Source organism: Podarcis melisellensis, assembly GCF_964234715.1.
Source record: "Podarcis melisellensis genome assembly, chromosome: 12".
Taxonomy (NCBI): Eukaryota; Metazoa; Chordata; class Lepidosauria; order Squamata; family Lacertidae; genus Podarcis; species Podarcis melisellensis.
This window is the reverse complement of record NC_138544.1, coordinates 21956730-21980092: the sequence shown is the minus strand read 5'-3', so window position 1 is coordinate 21980092 and position 23363 is coordinate 21956730. Positions and strand designations below refer to the sequence as shown.

The window sequence follows — 23363 nt, the reverse complement described above, 5'->3', positions numbered from 1 at the left end:
TAACTCTGCCCATCTTTGACTTTACCACATCCTCTGCTGGGCAATGTTACAAGAAACTTGGAAGGTATACAAGATTTCTTTTTCAAGCGTGGCAGCTTTTCATAAAACCCTCCGTGGTGACTACAGGTTTCCCGTACCTACTTCTGCATGTCAGGTTTGGGATGATGCAGATATAAAGCTCCTTAACCAAGGATAAGTACTGAGTGGGCTTTGGGCTTGAGAGCTCCCTCTCACCTCTAGTGGAAGCCACCCTGCTGTTCTTTAGCAGGCCTTACCTGTGGTTAAGGCTCCCATCAGCAACAACCTTTCCATGGCCAGTACTTCTTAAGTTCTCCAAAGCTAACCAGATGCAAACCACGGTTTCAAGATCCTGGGTAATAGTGGATCCTGATTAACATTGATGGTTAAGGTTGGTGCTGACATGATTAAGGCAGCCAAGAGGTGGAGGTAGCCAATTTTCCCAAAAGGGTTAAGCCGTCAGAAGCATTAAAATGCACCTGCCTTTCAGCACTATACGAGATGCAGAATAGGTAACACCCATGATTACACATGAACATGTACAGAGGTAGTGTGGATGAATGTTGGGAGGGAAAGGAGATATGTATGTGTATACCTCCCATAGCGGGGGACGCGAGTGGCGCTGTGGGTTAAACCACAGAGCCTAGGGCTTGCCGATCAGAAGGTCGGCGGTTCAAATCCCCACGATGGGGTGAGCTCCTGTTGCTCAGAACCTGCTCCTGCCAACCTAGCAGTTCGAAAGCATGTCAAAGTGCAAGTAGATAAATAGGAACCACTCTGGCGGGAAGGTAAATGGCATTTCCGTGCACTGCTCTGGTTCGCTGTACACCGGCTCCCTCGGCCAATAAAGTGAGATGAGCGCCACAACCCCAGAGTTGGTCATGACTGGACCTAATGGTCAGGGGTCCCTTTACCTTTTTACCTCCCATCGCTAATAATAATAATAATAATTTTATTTTTTTATACCCTGCCCATCTGGCTGGGTTTCCCCAGGCACTCTGGGTGGCTTACAACACATAAAAAAGATGTAAAACATTAGACATTAAAATTTTCCCGATACAGGGTTGCCTTCAGATGTCTTCTAAAAATCAGATAGTGAGCAATTGAGTTGCTGCATTTGACACCAGTTGCAGCCTCTGGACCACCTTCAACTGCAGAACCACACAGAGTGCCTTTCAGTAATCCAACATGGAGTTTTCCAGTGCATGGATGACAGTCGTCAGGCTATCTTGGTTCTGGAGGAAAGGCGAGATATAAATAAATACCATCATCAAATGATGAGGATGAAGACCAGTGCTTTTTTTCTGGGGGGACGCAGGGGTACACATACCCCTAAACATTTTGTGAATCTAAGTTTGGCCTCAATGAGGGGCAGTATTTCAATATGAGTAGGAAAATGAGGGTACCCCTAAATATTTTTTTAGAAAAAAAGTACTGACAAAGATGATTTACAGGAGCTTTGGTATCATGGAGAACGATGCATTTGTACCTCTAAGACTAAGGGCTCATCCACACTTAATAATAATAATAATAATTTATTATTCATACCCCGCCCATCTGGCTGGGTTTCCCCAGCCACTCTGGGCGGCTCCCAGCAGATTAAAGACAGAATAAAACATCAAATATTTAAAACTTCCCTAAACAGGGCTGCCTTCGGATGTCTTCTAAAAGCCAGATAGTTGTTTATTTCCTTGACATCTGATGGGAGGGTGTTCCACAGGGCAGGCACCACTACCAAGAAGGCCCTCTGCCTGGTTCCCTGTAACCTCACTTCTCACAGAGAGGGAACTGCCAGAAGGCCCTTGGAGCTGAACGATGATGGAGAGGCTCCTCAGGTATACTGGGTCAAGGCCATTTAGGGCTTTAAAGGTCAGCATCAGCGCTTTGAATTGTGCTCGGAAACGTACTTGATCATGTTCTCCTCTTACTTTGATATAAATAATTGTATATTATACCTAAAAGGGAAGACAAGATGGTTCTGTGGGAAGTGTACACAGTTCTCAGTCCCTAACATCCCATTTCCCTGCTTAGGTGCATGTCCGCATATGTGAGGGAAGGGTGAGGGAAAAGGTTATCCATTGAGATCAATGGGAATTCAAGGCTAATGAAGACATAGGCTAAGCTCCGATTCAGCTTTAAAGAGTGGGTTTTTGCAGGGAAAGCTCTGGAGGTGGGTGGATAGGGGGAAAGGGGCAGGTCACACACAGAGCTTGAGAGCACTCTTTCCTGGAAAGAGTGGGCCAAAAGGTAAGTGTGGATAAGCTCTCAGTCAAAATCTGCTAAGCAGGGAGGGAATGGTGGCACTGTTACGTAACTTTGTTTTCTTGTACATATTGTCATTCTACTCATACCACTCCTACTCTTGGTATCCAGACTGGTGTGTTACACTTGTTTCTTTCTGCCTTTTGTGATCAGTGTCCAGAGCAAAAGTGGGGGGGGGGGGGAGGTGGGACCTAAACGGCTAAGTGGCCTTTCTTTACTAAGGTCATATGCATTAAGCACACAGATCTCTGGGTATGCAGAAAGGACTAAAATGTATTTTGTATGTGTACCAAAGCTGTATGCATTTCCTCAGCTGAGACATAGTGTATATGTGTGCTAGTGTTTGTGAATATGGATCTGTAAGGCACAACGTGTACCAGTAGAATTTTGTTAAAAGGTTTGAGGATGGAATGGGAGGAAATACTGGAAAATCAACTTCTCTTTCGTTTGTCTGCCAGATGCTAAGTTCATGAATCTGTGCTTTCTGTACTGTAGCTGATGACATCATAAATGCTCAGAGCTGTGCTGGGAGCAATACTGAGAAACCGCAGTTCACCTTCATTAGCCCACCAGGAATCCAGGAAACAGAGGAGATAGGGTACAGTATTGTCAACCCTAAACATTCAAAAATGATCAGTTAGGCTCCAGTAAGTCCTCTGGCTCAGAAAAGTGCTTCTGTTTAAGCAATTAAGGTGTTTTCCTGGGCTCATTTTGGAGGAATCATGCCTTCTGTTAAATTACTATAATTATGAGGTGCTAAAAGAAAATGTTTGTAAATGATCCCTGTGTTCAAAAACTGTCTCTCCAACCTTGTACAAAACTTTGTATATGAGCTCTGGAATTTATGTTTTGAGGTCACTGGAAGTTCACTAAAGACTGCATTATCAGATATTAACTTCTTTGGATACAATGCAATTTAGACTGATAAAGGAGAGGCTCGTCTGACTGGTTTTGCATGCGGTAGGTTCTTTCTCAACCTTCTTCATAGATTCTTTATATGATATAATCGTTGGAACTGGGTTGATTCAAAGGACACATTTTTTATAGTTGGAATCTTTGCATTGCTAACCATGTGAATCTGCTAGTGCAGGGTTTCCCAAACTTGGGTCTCCAGCTGTTTTGGGACTACAAATCCCATCATTCTTAGCTAGCAGGACCAGTAGTCAGGGATGATCAGAACTGTAGTCCAAAAACAGCTGGAGATCCAAGTCTGGGAAACCCTGGGCTAGTGCAATGGATCAGGATGACCATGCCAACCAAATTGCTAGATCAAGATAGAATATGAGTTTCATGTGTTAACTGCTCTTGGAAGAGCTGATGTTGTGAAATTTATTTATTGCATTTATATCCCACCTTTTCCCCAAGGAACTCAAGGTGGTGTACATGGATCCCACCCCTTCTCATTTAAATCTCCACAACAACCTTGTGAGGTAGGCCAGGCTAAGAGGCTGAGTGGGGATTTGAACCCTCTCAGGCCATAGTCTGACACTTCAACAACTATTGACAGCTCATTCAGCAGTGCTGCACTTGAAACAGATGTATAAAGACTAGCCACAAATCATCTGTGATGTGAACTTCAACCAGTGCAGCTTCTCACAAGGAACTGTGGGACCTGGGAGGGTGAGAAATGGCTGCTTGATATCCTTTTACTTCACCAAACATTATAATTCCAGGAAGAGGGCAAATTGTACAGTTAAGATGGTTTGTGATGCAGACAGATTATTATTATTATTATTATATAGGACCTCCCTATTTTCACCTGAGAAATGTTGGAATGTTCTTGGTAGTAAATGTTTGTGTGTGTGTGTATAAAAAGCCAATGGCATCTTCAAATTCACACAGTTGCTTTCTGTAGGCCTATATTATAGCTGTCGGTGACAAACTAAAGAAGTTTGAGTAGGCTTACCAGCTGCTACCAGAAGTAAGTATTTAGTAGCAAATGGGAACAGAACACTGAAATAAAAGCAGCATACTCTTGCAAAACTGTTGGTTTTATGATATAATTTGCTTACATGTGTCAAAGAAGGTTGTTTTTTTTGTTCAGGAGGGGAATGTGAAGGTTATTGTATACTAAACACACTATTGATGATGATGATAACATTTATTGTGACTACATATATTTATAGAATAGATTTTTTGTTATTACTTGAAGAATTGTTTTTTGTTTTTTTAAACAAAACAAAACAAAAATCTATTTGCTAATTTCATTTTGCTGGTTGCCTCATAAAAATTGAAGCCTTTTCTTCCCCATTTCTAACTTCCTGTTGAATCTCTACTCAGTCATGAAGCTCACTGGGTCACTCACAAGGAGAACCCTGTACATCACCTTGAATTCCTTGGAAGATAAAGGTGGTATATTTAAACAGATAGACAGACAGACAGACAGATGATAGATAAAATTGCTGACCAGAACAGTGGTAGATTACGCAATGCAATGAGATGAACTGTGACCTCCAGGGCACCCCTCATTTGTTCAACATTCCATTCCAAGAGAGGTGGCTGGTTGCATTATTGAAGTGTAAGTTCAATTGAGGACACCACTGAATGGGAACAGGACCCGGCACTGATATCTTCTTGGCTGGAAATGTCCATTTATGATTTATCTTGCCTACATGGAGAACTACACAGTGGAATGGATATAATAAAAATACAATCTGTTAGATTTATTTTACCCCAGATTTGTTCCTGGGATCAGACTTTCCCACTACTCATATTGTGCAATGCTGGAAAAGTTTATAAGACACCCCCCTTTACATCCTTAATCAAGGGGTGTGACATTTAGTCATGTAACTTAAAAAAAATATTACTAGGTGCAATTATTTCATTTGTTATTCTGCATTCATATATTAAAAAGATTGCTTGAGTTATGTTGTCTTGGATTGTTTTTTTTTTTACTTTATCTAGCGTGCAAATGTCAAATCATGGAACCACTGTTTGTCACTTCAGACTGTGAGAAGGTTAGACTCATTGGCATCAGGGATCCAGAGTCAGAGCCCCTTCCTCCAAAGCATTAGATGAAGGGCTCTGAACCAAAAGTGGAGCACCTGGAGCCATCCCCAAAAGCTCTTTCACCAGACAATGCTGTGGAGTGGGCTGCCCACCTGGCCCAAGGATGTGGTCCATCATCCTTTTCAAAGCACTGCATTATAGAAGATGCAGGTGCTCCCCTGCCCTGTCATAGGAGGAGGCAGCTGGAGCAGGCTGGGCCACTTGAACCGAAGAAGCACCTTCTAGTGCAGGTGGGGCTAACAATTGGGATGCAGCTGCTCTCACAGTATAGGACCCAGTCTCAATTTGTTTCATGTTGAAGCAATAGCAGAGCCATAGCACAGACCAAGCCCTTGCCCTGCCTCCAGCCTTAGTCTCCCCTAGTCTTGTACCCAGACTGCGCTTTGCCTCACACAGAACAGGACAGCTGGAAGCTCATCAGAGACAATAAGATTGCATGTGGACTTCTTTGAACGCAACACTTTTTAGAGGTCAGACAATGGAGAGGGTCACACAGACCTAGTGAGGGTGGGATAGTTGTGGTCAGATTTCTCACATCTGGTGCATATAGCAGAAATGCAGCGCGCTCCCTGTGCATTTGGACAGCGTGGGAACGGGCTCTCACTGGGTACTGATGTGAATGAAGATAACTCCTCCAATCAGTGTCCTTCCTTCTAGGCATGGAAGAACTCTCCCCTCGTACATCAGTGCCAGGCACAGCTGTTTCCTACACTGTCTGAATATATGACTAGTGAGACACACATTTTTGCCGTGTGTGCCAGGACATATGGCCATGGTGCACACCAGTTGTGGGGGGCAGGGATAGTCTACATCAGGCACCCCCAACCTACGGCCCTCCAGATGTTTTGGCCTACAACTCCCATGATCCCTAGCTAACAGGACCAGTGGTCAGGGATGATGGGAATTGTAGTCCAAAACATCTGGAGGGCCGAAGTTTGGGGATGCCTGGTATACATAGCTCAGTGGTCCTCTCATTTAATATTTATATTTTTTTGGGGGGGGGGGGTTTAGTGGTGTCTTGCCAAAGGCAAGGTGGTTCTTATAGAATGAGATTCAGAAGCAAAACAAAATACACAAGTGAGTGAGAAGATTAAAGATTTTATTCTAAAAGAGCAAGAAATATATACATACCAAGCAAGCAAGCACTTCAACCTGCCACTTGGAAGCCCTCAAGAAGCAGTGAAGCAACTTCCCAAGGTAGCCTCAGTTTGCACTGCCCTGCGGCTGATCAGTCCGTGAATGGCCTTCAAAGAAATTCTGCCCAAACGGTTGATTTTATAGAGAGCCTATGTGGCTTCCAAGACTGGCTACGTGCAGATCACCTACTAGCCACCCCCTCCCAATGCCTCACGTTCTCAAAACTGTCCAACATCAAAGAAGGTACCCAGCATTGTCCTCCACAACTGGTTAAGGCAGCTGTGTGTGTGGCTTCAACTCCTCCCAACCCTCTCAGGACATTAAAGACTGTTCTCAAACCATAAAAAAACTTTAACAAGAGTGGGGGAGGGGGGAGGGAACAGAGGCAGGAAGTGCTTCATGTCAGATCACTAACTCCTCAATACATTTTGTCTTCTGGGTGCATTTCCTGTACAAGTGGACTTCCCTTCTAGATGGACAATATTCTTCTATCACCATAGTCAAGAAGTGGAGCTACAGTGGTACCTTTGGTTACGTACTTAATTCGTTCCAGAGGTCTGTTCTTAGCATGAAACTGTTCTTAACCTGAAGCACCACTTTAGCTAATGGGGCCTCCCGCTGCTGCCGCGCCACTGGAGCATGATTTCTGTTCTCATCCTGAAGCAAAGTTCTTAACCCGAGGTACTATTTCTGGGTTAGCGGAGTCTGTAACCTGAAGTGTATGTAACCTGCAGCGTATGTAACCTGAGGTACCACTGTATAGAAAATGTGTCCAAAAAAAAAAAAAAAAAAAGAGCATTCATTACAGCAAGCACAGGACCAGCAGAAAAATAAGAGCCACTAAAGATACACACAAGCTTAGCCTTGTGCCCTGAGGAGGACACTTTGGTGCTGTTAATGCAGTGGTTTGACTTCACCCCCAGAAGTGCACTCCATTGTCCTTCAAGACAAATGCACACAACAATATTTATTTGTAAACCGCTTTGAGGTTTTTTCCTACAATCAAGCGGTGTATAAATAAATAATACAGGGCATTTCTCCCAAACTGCCACTTGTTGGAAGGAGATGCTCCTTATGCTGTGAGCCAGGTCATTGTTCTGCCTATTTTTAGTTAATGACGAAGTATGCTATGGGAGGGATATTTTGATGGTAGACGGTGAGGAGGATGCACTTCTGGGCTTCAGGCCTGCTTGTTCCTACACAAGTCTCTGTTCATAAAACTTAATGCTTTGCATATAGTGGCGTGTGGTCACTTGACTAGGGACTAGTCCCTGCTGTTCTGCTACCTCGTTCCCAAAGCCTGGGAAGCTTCTGCCCAGCTTAGAGAGGGAGGTGTGAGGTTCTGATGGGTCATGGATCCATCCTGCCATCTTCCCAAAGCCCATCCGGCTTTTGGAAGGAGGCAGGAGGGCTCCAGCTTCCTGTCAGAGCCTGGCACCTCTGGGAAGCATCTGCCCGGCTTAGGGAGGGAGGCGCAATGCTCATTGTCAGAGTGTCACAATGTCACATACATAACATCGTGCCCCCACCACAAGCTGGCGCATCTGGCCCTAAGAGTTCCCCTATGAAAAATTTCACCACATGCCACCGCCCCACATACCCTCCAACATTTCTCCGATGAAAATTGGGACATCCTATTCCATGGGTAGGCAAACTAAGGTCTGGGGGCCGGATCTGGCCCAATCACCTTCTAAATCTGGCCCGTGGACGGTCTGGGAATCAGCGTGTTTTTACATGAGTAGAATGCATCTCTGGGTTATTTGTGGGGCATAGGAATTCTTTCACCCCCCTTCAAAATATAGTCCAGCAAGGTCTGAGGGACAGTGAACCGACCCCCTGCTGAAAAAGTTGGCTGACCGCTGCACCTATTCCATACCCCCCAACATTTCTCCAATAAAAATAGGGACATCCTAAGGGAAAGTGGGACATTCCGGGGATGAAATCAGAAACTGAGATGGCTTCTGCAAATCTAGGACTGTTCCTGGAAAATAAGGACACTTGGAGGGTCTGCCCCACCTCAATAGCTAGACATATTTTTTTAAAAAAATCATTATATTGTGAATAAATGACAATGAAAATTGAAACTGCAAAATGCTTTCTTTCCATTGATAGCATCATAGATCTTCCCAGTCTTTTCTAACACAGCCCTATAAAGATTTACTCTGAAACAATCTGTGGGTCTTACTCTCAGGTAAGTGTACATACACTAACAGTCTCCGGCAAGGTCTTTTAGCATTTTGTCCTCCTCCTCCTCTTGCTGCTCTCATCTCACTGCCCATAACATTGTTTTATGATCAAAGAAAGGAAGAGGGAAAAGTGGAGCAAGGCTAATAGGCTCTCTCCTGTAGTCTCTGCGGAAACGGTCTCTTCATAAGTGTCTTGAACTTGACCTCTTTTGAAAGGCACAGAGGTCCAACACACATTTTAAAAGTTATATTTAAATTTTAATATATATTTTTTTAAATTCTGCAAAGCCATTTAACAGATGGCCCTCAAAACACAAAGCATAAATCTTTCAGGATGGTCACAGGACAGAAATGGACGGATGAAGCAAAGAAGTTCAGCAAACGCTCCAAAGAAACTCTCTCTTTCTCTCTCCTTTCTCAATAGATACATTTTTGATAAAGAGTGCTCTCCTGATTTTTAAAAAGCTTTATTATGATTTCATCACCATGGCACCGACTATAGAAATACAATTTAGTAAAGAATGGAGTCTATTTTCTTATGCCCCACCCCTCATTATAAAAGTGTTCTTGGTAGCGAAGCATTGGGGGCGTTAGAAAGATTTACAGTAACAATATAAGTGGCTATAATGAACTTGGGAGCAAGGGAGCATGGTTATGCTAGAGGTCTTCAGGCAGTTCTATCAGCATAAATATTTAGGGTACACAATCTTTTTTCTGTGACCCTGTACACTAATATTAACACAAGCAGTAATTACAGCTACTCCAGCCTACTTTGTTTATTTTTATTTATGGGAATACAATACTTATTAAAGGGGTCAACAACACTAGAGATTGTCCGAGGAAATAAGGTCATCGTCGGGCGCATCGGCAGTTACGTTTCCACAATCCTTCCATTAATATATATTCAGGGTATCTGGGAATACTTCCATTAATATCAATTTCCCAATTTTATTCCACCTCCTAATATATAATTGGGACTTGGCTTTCATTAAATGCCAGGGCTGATTGGGCTGGTGATAAAACTTCTCTCAATCTTGTGGGGGACTTCAGCATATATATTTTCCCCGCTTAAAACTATTTTGGCCTGAAGAGAGGCAAACCTACATTGAATCTTGCCATATTAGCCACATGGAAGTGGGTGCCTGGCCAGTGTAGCTTTGTTTTGTCTGCATCGTATTTTCACTATGATTTGGGGAATTTTCTGCAGCTACAGTGTTGGCCTGCATGCTACCTCGCACTGAATTTGACAAGTCTTGCTTTCTCCATGATAAAGCAAGCTTTTGGGGCCCACACTTTCTAATGGATGACTGCAGCAACTGGGCTCCTGCAAAGTACCATATTTTTCATTCTATAAGACGCACCAGACCACAAGACTCAGCTAGTTTTTGGAGGAGGAAAACAGGAAAAAAAATATTCTGAATCTCAGAAGCCAGAACAGCAAGAGGGATCGCTGCGCAGTGAAAGCAGCAATCCCTCTTGCTGTTCTGGCTTCTGTGATAGCTGCGCAGCCTGCATTCGCTCCATAAGATGCACACACATTTCCCCTTACTTTTTAGGAGGGAAAAAGTGAGTCTTATGGAGCAAAAAATACGGTGACTCACACCTGATTAGCCCAGCAACACTGACAATTTACAATGAAACATGCCAGAGTGACCCTGAGAGGTTTTGTGAGATTTGAGATGACAGAAAGATTCTGCACCTTTACTTAGATTTCCTTCAGCATTCACCCAGAATTTGGAGAGATTACGACTGAATTCACTGTTACTCCTTCAATTTTTTAAAAAAGGTTTGTAACAGTACATATCAGAGCCTACGGCAAAAGCTCACACACCTATTTTATCATGGCTAAACACAACCAATAGGTGCTTCAAGGTGGTTTTTTTTGGAGGGGGATTAAGTACTGAAAATTGGCAATAAGAACTGGCCAAAATGTTTAGTCGTTTCAACTCAAAGACAATTGAGAAGTCCTTAAGTTTGAGAAGAATCACATAATTATTATTCTATTTTGTAAAAGCTTGTTGAAAAGAACAATTGGCATATATTTTCTTGTGACATAATTTTATTGGTATTTCTACTGGTATTAGATAATAAACCAAAGCTATCAAAATATTGCTATGAGATGTAATTATACTACTCCTACTACTAGGGTTGCCATATTTCAAAAAGTAAAATTCCTGACACTCGCAAAATTGTTCAGCTTTTTTTTTTTTTTTTAGGAAACCACAAAAAATGTTGAGCTATTTTAAAGAAATCCACCAAAATTGTTAAGCCTTTTTTTTTGGGGGGGGGGAGAAAGCATCTATCCATGGTATCCTTCTGGAGTAGCTGCCCAGATTAGGGTGTGATGGTTCCATGGTTCCATTGTGATGGTTCCAGTCCTACTTAGATGGACATTTCCAGGTGCTTAGGGAGTGTTCTTCAGCTCTGTAGAGCCTTCAGTGTGGGTTCAACTGCTGAGTGGGGTTATCCAGAGGCTTGGAGCATGTTGTCAGCATGTTGTCTACTGAGGTACTGTTAGTGGGTGGTCCCCTAGATTGGATGGTTGGGAGGTTGCCTGCTCTTGAGGGTTCCATTCCCTCTGGAGGAGCTTGGTGGTACTTCTGCATCCTTTGCTGTTGCTTGAGGCTCAGGTGGCCTCAGTGGTGCAGAGTGCCTTCCATCATCTTTGGCTGGTGGCTCAGCTGCATCCCTATCTGGACAGGGATAGCCTACATTCTGGTAACCTCTAGGTTAGATTACTGCAATGCGTTATACATAGGGCTGTCTCTGAAGACGGTTCGGAAGCTCCAGCTACTGCAGAATTGGGCGGCCATTGGGGCAAGATGGTTTGAGCATATTACACCAATCCTGGCTCGACTGCACTGGCTGCCAGTTAGTTTCCAGGCATAATTCAAAGTGCTGGTTTTGACCTATAAAGCCTTAAACGGCTCAGGACCACAATACCTCAAGGATTGTCTCTCTACCCAAACCCTGCAATCATCATCTGAGGCCCTTCTTGGTGCACCTCCTCCATGAGAGGTCCAGAGGGTGGCAACATGAAAACGGGCCTTTTCTGCAGTGGCTCCCTATTTGTGGAAAGCTCTCCCTAGAGAGGATTGGATGGTGCCTTCATTATATATTTTTAGGTGCCAGGCGAAAATGTTCCTCTTCAAACAGGACTTTGGCTGATTAACATCTGATACCCTTTTAAATGTGTCGTGGTAGAGGGGATTATCGGTTTGTTCTGTTCTTATTTTTCTTACGAATGTTGTGGTTTTTATATTGTATTTTTATGTTGTGAACCGCCCTGAGATCTACAGATGAAGGACGGTATAATTAATTAATTAATTAATGTGGGGCATGGGAAACCTATTGATGATGGGAGATGTTTCCCCCCACCCCCACTGGCAAGGAAATGCTGCTGGCAGCCTGTAAACTTGCGGGTGGTTAGTAATCTTGGCTTGTATAAATTTGTTTGTTTATGGTGAGTCCCCATTCCCTATTGGATTAATCTCGTGTTGCGAGATATTTCTCTTGGTATTTGAATATTCTCCCCTCTTTTGGTTGTGGAAGCATATTTATTTTTTTCCGAGAGCTAAAATGTGATAGTGAAAGCTTTTCAGATGTTTGGACTCAATTTGAGAACTGGTTGATGATTCACATATGCTGTGGTGAAGTTAATCCTTGTGTTTCGATATTAGAGCAATGTGTTGTTTACTAGAGTCCAGGGTATGTGTATATTTTAATGGCTAAACTTTCGTTCGCTACACTGAGTTCAAATAAAACTCTAATAACCCACCTGCTGATATGTCCATTTTCATCATTTAGTGTAATGTCCAGTTTGCTAATACATAAACAGTTTGGATCAGAATATTGTTTGAGGATTTCACAAATAAATGTCCCAATCTGGTGATGAATACCAGACATGCGTTCTAGATTTCTGGAAATTAGCGACACCAGATCAACAAATAAAAGAAAACCTAGTTGAACTGTAGGAGCTCAATGGGGCTAAGTTTGTTCAACTCCAAATACTCTGGATTGACGCTGTTGTTAATTCTTAAAGTTATGAAGTCATTAATTCTGAATGTTTACCTTGACTTAATATTCCCTTTGCTGTCTCTAAATTTCTGTGTAAGGTAGCAATATATTTTTGCTTATGGGCTTACTTTAAAGCATCTCTCCTCAGGGTTACGGCTATTGTGGCATTATATTCTGTGATAACACAATTTCTAAAGAGGCGAGAAAAGAAGGTGTGCTCCTAAATTAGCCTAGAGTTCTCTCCTTATGTAATTTACTTCAGCCTCCAATTTGCTTCTTGAACATATAAGCACGTATGACCTGAAAAATATACCCCTTCCTCCTCCTTCCCAATATCCAGCCCCCTGGATATTGCTGATTCAGTCAAAGAAAGTAAGTATGGCACAACTGTGAACACTTGAATAAAAACATGAATGAAATGTGAATGTAAATAAGCTTCTGTTATCCATTATTCCAGTTTATTATGTGCCACAGAATCACTTATGTACATTTTACGATTGGCCCCAATTACTTATTTCTCCTTGGTGAGCCAATTGTCTAATGGAAACTATCGCAATCAAAGCTAATCTTTATAGGTGTTCTGTCGACATGATACCATCTTTTCATTTAGGTATGCATTTCACTGAGTTTCAGATAATGTCACTTTAGATATTGTTAGACTGTGGACTACTAGGGTTAAAACTGGAATTTTAGGAGGCAAAGGAATGTTATTTGTATTTTATGGTGAGGCATAAAAATCTTCTATAAAGATCCTTCTATCAATGGGTGGCTTCTGATTCATTGGAGGAATCCCATGGGTAGAACAGAGAGGAAACAGAGGGGAAGTAATTTGATCTATCCGTCCCGCTGCTGTTCCCTAAGTCCACAAAAAACCTGCTCCAGAATGTTGGGGGACTGTCTGGAACAGCATGGGTGGGTTGCCTTAAAAATGCCTCAACCACACTTTCTACTGGTAGGAATATTCTAAACTAGACCTCCACTCAGGGGATACTAGCGTTGGCTCTTAATGTTTAATAGCTTATTGTATTTTAGTGTTTTGTTGGAAGCCGCCCAGAGTGGCTGGGGGGACCCAACCAGATGGGCGGGGTATAAATAATAAATTATTATTATTATTATTATTATTATTATTATTATTATTATTATTATTATTATTATTGTATTAGCAAATTCTGGATCCAACTATTTAATTTTATACGGGACTTTAAAATTTAATAACATTGATTAACACTATTTTTCTCAGACACATCCTTTCAGATATTTGTATGTAGAATTTTGCAAATTTGGCTCTGGAATAATTCCAGGTCTCACACTGCTGTGGATTTTCATGCAGGCTGTGCAAAGCAGAATGGATTCCATTCAGTGCCTTGTGGTTATTTACAGAAGTGCAATTCTCATGATACAATACACAGAGTTTGCTTTATCTATAATGAATCCTGATGTTTCACCTTTGATATTGAGGTGTGTAAGAGAATAAAAATAAGCTGTCTTTGAGTTTAAAAGAATGGAGAGGGAAAAAATCAATTGCTGTGTTGTCCCCCCCCCTCCAGGCTGAAGAAAAAGCCACTTAAGGTATTCTGTCTGCCCCCCCACCTTGCTTTTGAATGTGTGAAGATGACCTCCCTCTATACAGAAGCTGTTCTGTTTCTACATGAACACAAGCTCTTATACGCATGAGCAGAATTTGGAAAGGGGTTGAAATGGTCAGAAGTAATAATGAGACACATTTTCTTGAGCCACCAAAGTACAAGGTCAGCATTTATAATATAATATAAAGCATAATAATGTGCACATTATTAATACTTCAACTGCCAAGTAAACCCATCCCGTAGCTCACGTATTCATTTGCTATCGGCCTTAACTGTGCAACAGAGTTCAGCCAGCATGTTGTTGATTTTATATTTTAAAAGGTTTTCATGCTGGATTTTTTTTTTAAATGGAGCTTTTGTGGGGGTTTTTCTGTTTTCATGTGGGGCTGGTCAACGTTTGTAATGAAAACCTCTAGCTTCAAAACAACACTGGGAGATTTTCAAACGCAGAGATGACAGTAAGTAATCAGTTGGCGTCAGTGAGAGCTCAGGCACGTGGATCTTTTACCAGATATCTGTGGCCGCGATGGGCAACAACAGAGCATGGATTGTAACCACAATACTTATGGGATGGGAATACCAAATCTATGCTTATCAAGATCATACAGCTGGTACACAATGTGGCAGCTTAACCGTTCATTGGGACACAATATTGCTACCATGTTATGCTGCTGCTACAATAATGCACCCCAGTTGCTAGAAGAGGTTCAAGGTGCTGTTTTTGCAGCATAAAGCCCTATACAGAGGCATACCTAGGCTCTCTTGCGCCCTTGGCAAGGAGCTGTATTGGCACCTATGAAGCCAGGAGAGACTGTGGACTCAAAAAGATTACTTCTCATTGCCTTAGGCGCTTTGCCAGTGAGTTCCTCCGCTGTCATCGGGACTGGGCTGGGTCTGGTCTGCCTCCCCTCTTAATTAAAAGTGGTCAGTTCCCAAAAAGTGTGTTGGAATATCAAGCTTTCCACCTGCTGGAGGAAGGACAATAAGGGAGCCATTAGGAGTAATTTGGTATGACGTTTCCTGCTTGGTGTATTCTTATTTACCAGCTGTAAACAGCACTGGAAGTTAATAACTAGTAGTTTCATAAATGGAAAATATAAATTATTGTGACATTGAATAGTAGTTTTAATCTGTGGGCAATCAGGGTTCTTCAAATAATCTTTGCTTTGCCATTTTTGTTTAGCAGATTGGACTGGGCTTTATTTATTTATTTATTGCACATAAAAATTCTCCTTTCACAAAATAAGTGTTAGTAAATTCATCTCTAGTGGGTCCATGAATACAATCCTTCTAAGTGTTAGTTTACGATCCTTCTGACTTTTGGGGTTTTAAGCAGCAGGTGTCAGAAAAGTGGCCTGTGGTGGCCAATCATTCATAGCGACATCACATTTTGATCCTTCAGTGTTGGCACTTCCCATCCACAGCCACTAAACAGCGACAAAGGAGTCCCCTCTGAGCCACAGTGTATTCAGTGAGGACTGCACAGTGAAAGTGCTTCCATGTGTTTCACCAGGCTCAAGGAATTTCTCCGAACAGTGGGTACAGTGGAAGGGTACTCTTTGCAAGCACAAGCTCCACAGCTGTTAAAACTACAACATCTCTTTTGGACAAATTTGTGGAGGGCAAAGCTATCAGTGGCCACCAGCCATGTTGGTTATGCATTGCCTCCAGTTAGAGGCAGATGTGCTCTGAATACTTACTGCTGGAATCCACAGGAGGGGAGAATGGTCTTGTGGTTGGGTCCCTGCTTGGGGATTTCCCACAGGCATCTGGCTGGCCACTGTGAAAACAGGATGCTGGACTTGATGGGTCATTGGCCGGATCCAGCAGGATCTTTTTATGTTCTTGTGTATTCAGTGACAAATGTGGATACAGAGGTACCTTGCTTCTCAAACTTAATCTGTTCTGGAAGTCCGTTCCAAAACCAAAGCGTTTCAAAACCAAGGCGTGCTTTCCCACAGAAAGTAATGCAAAATGGATTAATCCATTCCAGACTTTTAAAAACAACCCCTAAAACAGCAATGTAACATGAATTTTACTCTCTAACGAGATAATTGATCCATAAAATGAAAGCAATGAACAATGCACTGCAGTCACACAATCTATCAATCAGTAGCTGAACTGGGTTCCACACAGTCACAAAAAAAAAAGAGCCACAAAGACAGAAATGGAAAATAAATAGTAAAAATAGACAGACCTCGGCGTAACACTCACTCAAAACAGAAATGCAGCACTCAAATCGGAAGTATAACACTCAAAACAGAGTATGTTCGGCTTCCGAAAAATTCGCAAAACGGAACACTTACCTCCGGGTTTGCAGCGTTTGGGTTCCAATTTGTTTGAGTATCAAGGCATTTGAGAACCAAGGTACCACTGTATAGTGAAGTCCCCTCCTCCATTTTTTAAAAAAGAATGTTGAATAGATCATACTTTGAGACTGGTTATTATTACTATTGTTATGAGTGTACCATTGATAACAACCCAAGGGAGAAATGGGAACCCAGAGAAGGGGCTGGCCACTGATGTAAGAACAGTTATGCACAAGAAGATAGAGATGGTGCCAAATTTCATAATTGTGTATCTCATAGCCTACCTGAGAAGGGGGAAGGGAAATACTCTGTTCATATACTGGTACAGTTTGTATGAACTTAGAAGTATAGGCTTGTGTCCATGGAACCTCTAGCTATAATTTTAACAGCACCTGCTACAAAACCTTCTGTTGCCAAAGGGGGGAATTTATATTAAATCGCTTTGTGAACATGCAATTGCCCAGGCAGACACATATTGTAGCCCTGTGAGAGTGGTGAAATAATGAAAACAGGACACAGGTGTGGGGTGAAATCAGGTGAACTCTTTCTTGACTACAGTGTGTTTGGCAGGGCAGTGAGGCAGCGATCAGTGCCTCTTTGGTGTAAGCCAAGCATTCAGGGGCAACCACAGTGGGGATTCCAGTCAAACAGAGGCCCAAACTCAAGCTTAGGGTGTGCCTTGGCCAATCCAGTCCATAAACTGTGGCTTTACTGGACTGGCCACTGCAGCTATTATGAAACATGGATTGATCCAAGATCCAAATATCTTCTCAGCTAATAACGTCTTTTATCTGAGGATCTTGGTATCTGCCTGCTGTTCACAAGTTGGTAAGAGAGTCCTTGTATTTATAAGATTATTATTGCAGCAAGAGCTACCAGTATCAACGAACTGTTTTGCAAATGTAAGAACAACCTGCCCACACCCTCAGCTGCTGGAGATCCTCCTTGCTCTGCCACATCCTTCTGCTCAAACAAATATGGAAGAGTAAACAACTATGGGCACATCCAGGCTTCCTGTTGTGCTGCACTTCCAGGCCCAGGGTGCATGCTTTAAAGCTCCATGTCCGAGTGGTTTTGTTTTGCCCTGGAGAAACCTCTCATTTTACCACTGATTCAGAGCAAATGGCAATCTACAGAAAACAGCCATCACTGTTTGCTCCAATTTGGTAGTAAAACACATGTTTTCCCAGAGAAAGTGCTGGGACAAAAGACAACAATCCTGGACTTGTGCCTAGAAACATAACAAAAAAATCAGCCTGGATGAGCCTTCTGTGCATACCTGCTTCCATGCATGGGGTTGGCCTTGCTCTATCTATAGTGGTGTTGATTTGGATGTTAGAAGCAGCAGTTTTATTCATTTCACTCTGTAGAAAATGGCAAAGTGTTCTATCCCCCATCTAGAGTTCATCATCCATAGTAAGTATGTGTGGCCTAAGTGGCTGACACTGTATTTCTTTCTGATATTTTCAAAGTAAATTCTGTTAATATATTTGTTGAATTTTTTAAAAAAAGTTACTTGATGGCGGGGAAAATATGGTTGGTGCAACTTAGTTTGGCGAGTAATACTGCTTGCAATTTTATTCTTCAGGCATCCTAATCTCCTTTCATTTAAAGGCATCTTTCTAAAACCAATCCATTTGCACAGTAAGTAGTGTAATATGCATTCTTTTGAAAGTGGCAGAATTGCAATAGACTGCATATTATGCAAACACTTTAGCAACAGACATGCCATTGCCCAAGTGTATTTTATGGAAGGGGTAGTCACATGACCTTTTATTTATTCTCCTGGATAGCATTGGGAACTGACTTTGACAGCTATCCGTTGCAAAGCATTTAAATAGATATTTATGTCTAAGTAATCTGCTTCCTTCACAATGTTGCTTTTCTCTCATATCTGATGTGCATGCTGTCATTTCTTTCTTTTTAGTTGTCTTTAAGTTATATTTTTAACTATGTACAGATAATTCCAGCAAGTGGTAATAATGCATAATCATAACAACAATATCTTTGGGAAGTCTTTTCTGCATCTCAGCTATTTCCATATTTAAGCTATCCCCCCTCAGTCCTGGGTTTCCTCTCCCTCTAACACATCCTAACTATATTTTTCATTTCAAATCATTAAATTAGACACGGCAACAATCGCACAATTACCAATTGTGTGTTTTTGTTTTAAATAAAACCAAATGAATGCAGGAACCTGATCCAGGTCAGGACTCTAGTGGAGAGGATGGAAACTTTAACATAATGACAGCCAACCCTTTTGGACCAGTAGACACATTTCAAATTTTGAGAGTTATGGGCGCCAGCCACAAAATGGCCACCATGCGGGGGGCATGTCATTAATGCTTTCCCTACTCTGGTGATCCCAGTCTGGATTGCTGAATATGCCCCCCTCTCTGGTGCCTGCTATTTGTGTTTGAAGGAAAGCTTCCATGGATAGGAATGGCAGCTTTCCTTCCATTGCATATAGCAAGTACAGGGCCTAATCTGGATCAGGACTTGGGATAGTGGGAAAACTTTGAGCCCTCCTAGCTCCCCATCACGATCCTTATATAGATTGGCCCACCTGTATCTGCAATTAGCTTTTTTAAGAAACCCAACGTAGTCATAAATGGTGACTCATCCAATCTATCTATATAATTTATTTAGATATGGTTGATAAACCTGGAATAATTGCAAGCCTGCCTGCCATAAAATCACTTGCTGAAGAAATCTGGCATCAGTAAATGGATGCTCCAAGCCAGCTGGGATGATCACTTCCAACACAATTAGTAAGTTAAATTTGAGGAATGCCTATAATTCTAGAAACTATAGGGTTGTGTGGTCCTAGCAATTCTCAGTTCCCAATATTCTTGTCAGGAAGCCATGACTAGCTAAGGTGATGTGATACTGCTGTAAAGGTAATGGGAAGATGTGGCCTATGTATTTTTTAAGATTGCATCCTTAAATGCACCGTGGGTACATTACTGTTGTCTTATCTGCAAGTGTTTTGGCTCATTTGATTGAATCATTTTCTGGAGCTATATATTTCACAAAACCTTTCTACAGTAAACTTGCTGTCCATTTGTAGTGCCCATTGTATTCTAGATTTATATAACCAACTGCTGGAAACTGAGGGATTGACAGTTCTGCTTCAAACCTATCTAGATTCCAACTTTGTGATTCTGTAGTAGTATTTTATTGATTGATTGATTGAATTCTTAAATTTGTATCCCACCCTTCCTCCCAAAGGAGCCCAGCATGACTAACAGCAAAACGTTATAACAATACAATTTAAAATCAAATAAAACTTGATCAAATAAAATAAAACTTAAATCAAATAATTTTTTTTAAAAATTTTCAAAACAATTTAAAAGCACATAAAGAATTGAAAAGCTTCTAAAAATATTTGAAAGCAATCACATACACCCACAGCTATTAATTCCATGGTTGCCATGGACAGTATCTCAGGAATGTTTTTTAATATCTCCTGAATATCAGTAATGAGGGAGACAGACACAGCTCAACAAGGAGGGCATTTCACAAATGGGGAACCACCACAGAGAAGGCCCAGTTTTGGGTGAACGCCAGAGCCGGCACCACCAGGAGGACCTTCTCTGCCTTTTGGAGGATTAAGAAGGGTGATATTGGGGGAGTCTCTCATTTACACTCTTGGGTCCCAAGCTCTTTAGGGCTTTGTGAACTAGTACTAATGCCTTGTACTGGGTTTGGTAGCTCACTGGCAGCCAGTGCAGGGCTCTCGGTATCTGTATTTCGTTCCAGTTATAAATATATTTGAAAGCTGCATCCAAGATATCAGAGAACGCAGGGGTAAATAAGAACTATTAAAACTCTAGAATTTTTTTTAAAAAAACCTCTTTGATAATCTGAATATGCTGTGGGTTTTAGGTATAGGGACAGGCTTTGGCCAGTGTCCTTGATCATACCAAACATACACACAAAGCAACGTTTGCTCAAGTGATCACTGCCCCAAGCAGGGGTGCTCCCTCTAGAACTTCTGCCACCTGAGGCGGCTGCTTCATCCCACTTCATGCCTCTGTTCCCAAACACTCCCAGTTAAAATATGGTGCATTGCCATCACTAATCACATTGCCTACCAGAAGTCTCATAAAAGATTAACACCTAGCAGCTGAAAGACTTGCACCTGCAACAGCAGGGTAACAGAGATAAATGCCAAAAATTTGGAGCTGCCATTAGTGACTTCACATTTATGCTTGAAGATGTACAAATTTCAACAAGATTTTTATTTATTAACTTGTGCATTTATATTTGGGGCAATATAAACATCTGACTTTAATTTCCCCCTTTTAAAAACATAGTCAATTTTTGTTTTGTTTAGATAGTATGAATCCTATTATATTGTATCCAAAGATTCTACTCTCTGTTTAGAAGCTGGTTAGTTTGCAGCCATTAAAGGAATTATAAAGTCTCATCTTGCTTTGCCACCTATTAAAATAATTTTTATGGCTTTCATTTAAATGTCAACAAGTTTGTTATTTTTATTAAAGAAGGTAGAAATATTTTATAGTTCAGCTATAAGAAAATGAATATTCAGAAATAAATCCTACTTCCCCAGAATATTAATTTTCATGCAGTATGATTAGAAGGCTAGCAATAATCTCCCGAGTTTGAGGTAAAATTTGGAAATCTCTTTAAGAAAATGGGGTAAAAATCTACGAAATGGAGGGAATTCTTGTATTTGTACATTGATTCTATAGAAATATACACAGGGGAAGGTTTGGGCTGCCACCATGCAAAGCTATCTGTGCAGGGAAGATATTAAAGCGAAATCTCAAAGTTTCTGAGATTTCGATGGCATGTCCTCACACGGCTCACAGTCATTCTGACTTTCAGTTTAAAATGTGACTTGCCTATTTAGCTGAGCAAGTGGCAGCAATAGAACTTCAAAGCCATCTCCAGTTGTGGTTGCAGTTCTCCTCGCCATGTGTACATAACTTGGCAGGATTGCTGCTTTTGACAGCCAAGATGAGGCATGTGAAAGAATTCCAATTGCCTCCACATTGCCAAAAAATAAATAAAATAAAATAAAAAGGGGGGGGGATGAAAAAAAGACCAGAGTTATAGAAGAATGGCCTGGCCTTATTTCAAGCACAGAACAAGAGGATATATATTGGCTATATGTTCTAGGGGTGCACCAACCATACGATTTGGTCTGGAACCTATTTGACAACTTCAGAAGACAGCTCAATTTGGTTCGAAGCACTTTGGAGGCTGCCCAAGTTGGTTCAGGTCTGACTCCAAGACCTGATTAGGAAAAATGAAGTTTTGTGCATCCTCCACTCACTATTATGGGTTGCTTTTTTAAAAAAGCTTTCTTATTTGGACATAATGGTAAGAAATATGCAGACACAATAGTTCTTCCTATGTGTATAAAGCTGGCCAAATTGCACACTAACAGGTCTAGAAGGTTTAGAGAATTTTTTTAAAAAAATTAAAAATAAACATTCTAATGGGCAGAAGTTGATGAAATTGTACTTCTGGGAGGATGAACCCTGAATACAATTCAGAAGGATAGCTGCAGTTGTTTTCCTGTAGGGGGGATTTGTATGAAAATTAGAAACATCACAGGTAAGACTCCAGGTAAGATACATAAACACAAGTGGACAAAATTGGGAGAAGTTATTAAGGATGAAGCAGCTCCTTGGATATATTAGTTCTACTCAGTGCTCACCATGAATTTGTTACGGTAGGTGCCACACTTCTAATAGTTTTTTGGAGAAAGGTGCCGGTACCTTTAGTAGACAACTGAAAGCAGCCCTGTATAGTGAAACTTTTAAAGGTTTAATATTTCATTATGTTTTTATATATGTTGGAAGCTGCCCAGAGTGGCTGGGGCAACCCAGTCAGATGGGCGAGGTACAAATAAATAATAATACAGTCATACCTCGGGTTACAGCCGCTTCAGGTTGTGTTTATTCGGGTTACGGACCGCTGAAACCCGGAAGTACTGGAACTGGTTACTTCCGGGTTTCGGTGGTCGCGCATGCACAGAAGTGCTAAATCGCACTTTGCGCATGCACAGAACCCGCGTGTGTGCAGACACGCCGCTGTGGGTTGCGAACACTGTGGGTTGCGAATGTGCATCACACATGGGTCACGTTCGCAACCCGAGTGTCCACTGTAGTAGTTGTTGTTGTTACTGTATACCCAGAAGAAAAGCACTGGTCCACCACTTGCATTATTTCATTTCTAGAAATATTAAAGACATTTTCACTTTCTCACCTCATAAATTAGTCATTTTTTGTTATGACTTTATCAAGCAGCACCGGTTCTTTTGATATAATTCATTAACCATTCATGATTTTGGAAAAGGACACTTACAACAGGCTTTGTTTTACATTTCTTAAAATAAAATAGTTAATGCAAACTACACCTTGGATAATGTCTAATTTCAGGTATCTCAGGTGATGAAACCAATTGAATCCAGCACAGATGCTGCCTGAGATTTTAAACAGGCAGCACGGTGGATGCCAGGTGTGCTACCTTCCGTGCGTCCATCGCACCTCTTTAAAAAGAAAAGGGAACAGCAACTGTTACAGCTCGAAGGAGGTTTGCAGAAAGGTTTACACCAAAAGACGTGTTTTTCCTTTTCTTGACATGCTAATTTTCTTTTCACATATATAAACAGTGACTGGTATACGCTTTGGCAGGATTGTGCTTCTGGGCTTATTTGCATTGTTAATGCAACTTAAGTGAAGTTTTCCCAAGAAGTTCAGATGCATTTGCAGTTACACACCATTAATGAAAAGGCTGAAGCAGTTTCAGTACTCTAAGATTTCTTTTCCCCCATTACTAACAGGAATAACAATACAATTTCC

General features: G+C 41.5%; 1 protein-coding gene across 1 annotated transcript in view; it reads left to right on the top strand.

The window, feature by feature from the left end:
* The window catches only part of LOC309380827 (uncharacterized protein), a gene marked incomplete at its 5' end in the record, with an annotated part of 85557 nt that overhangs the window by 8148 nt on the left and 54046 nt on the right, over positions 1 to 23363 (top strand). The window lies entirely within an intron of this gene.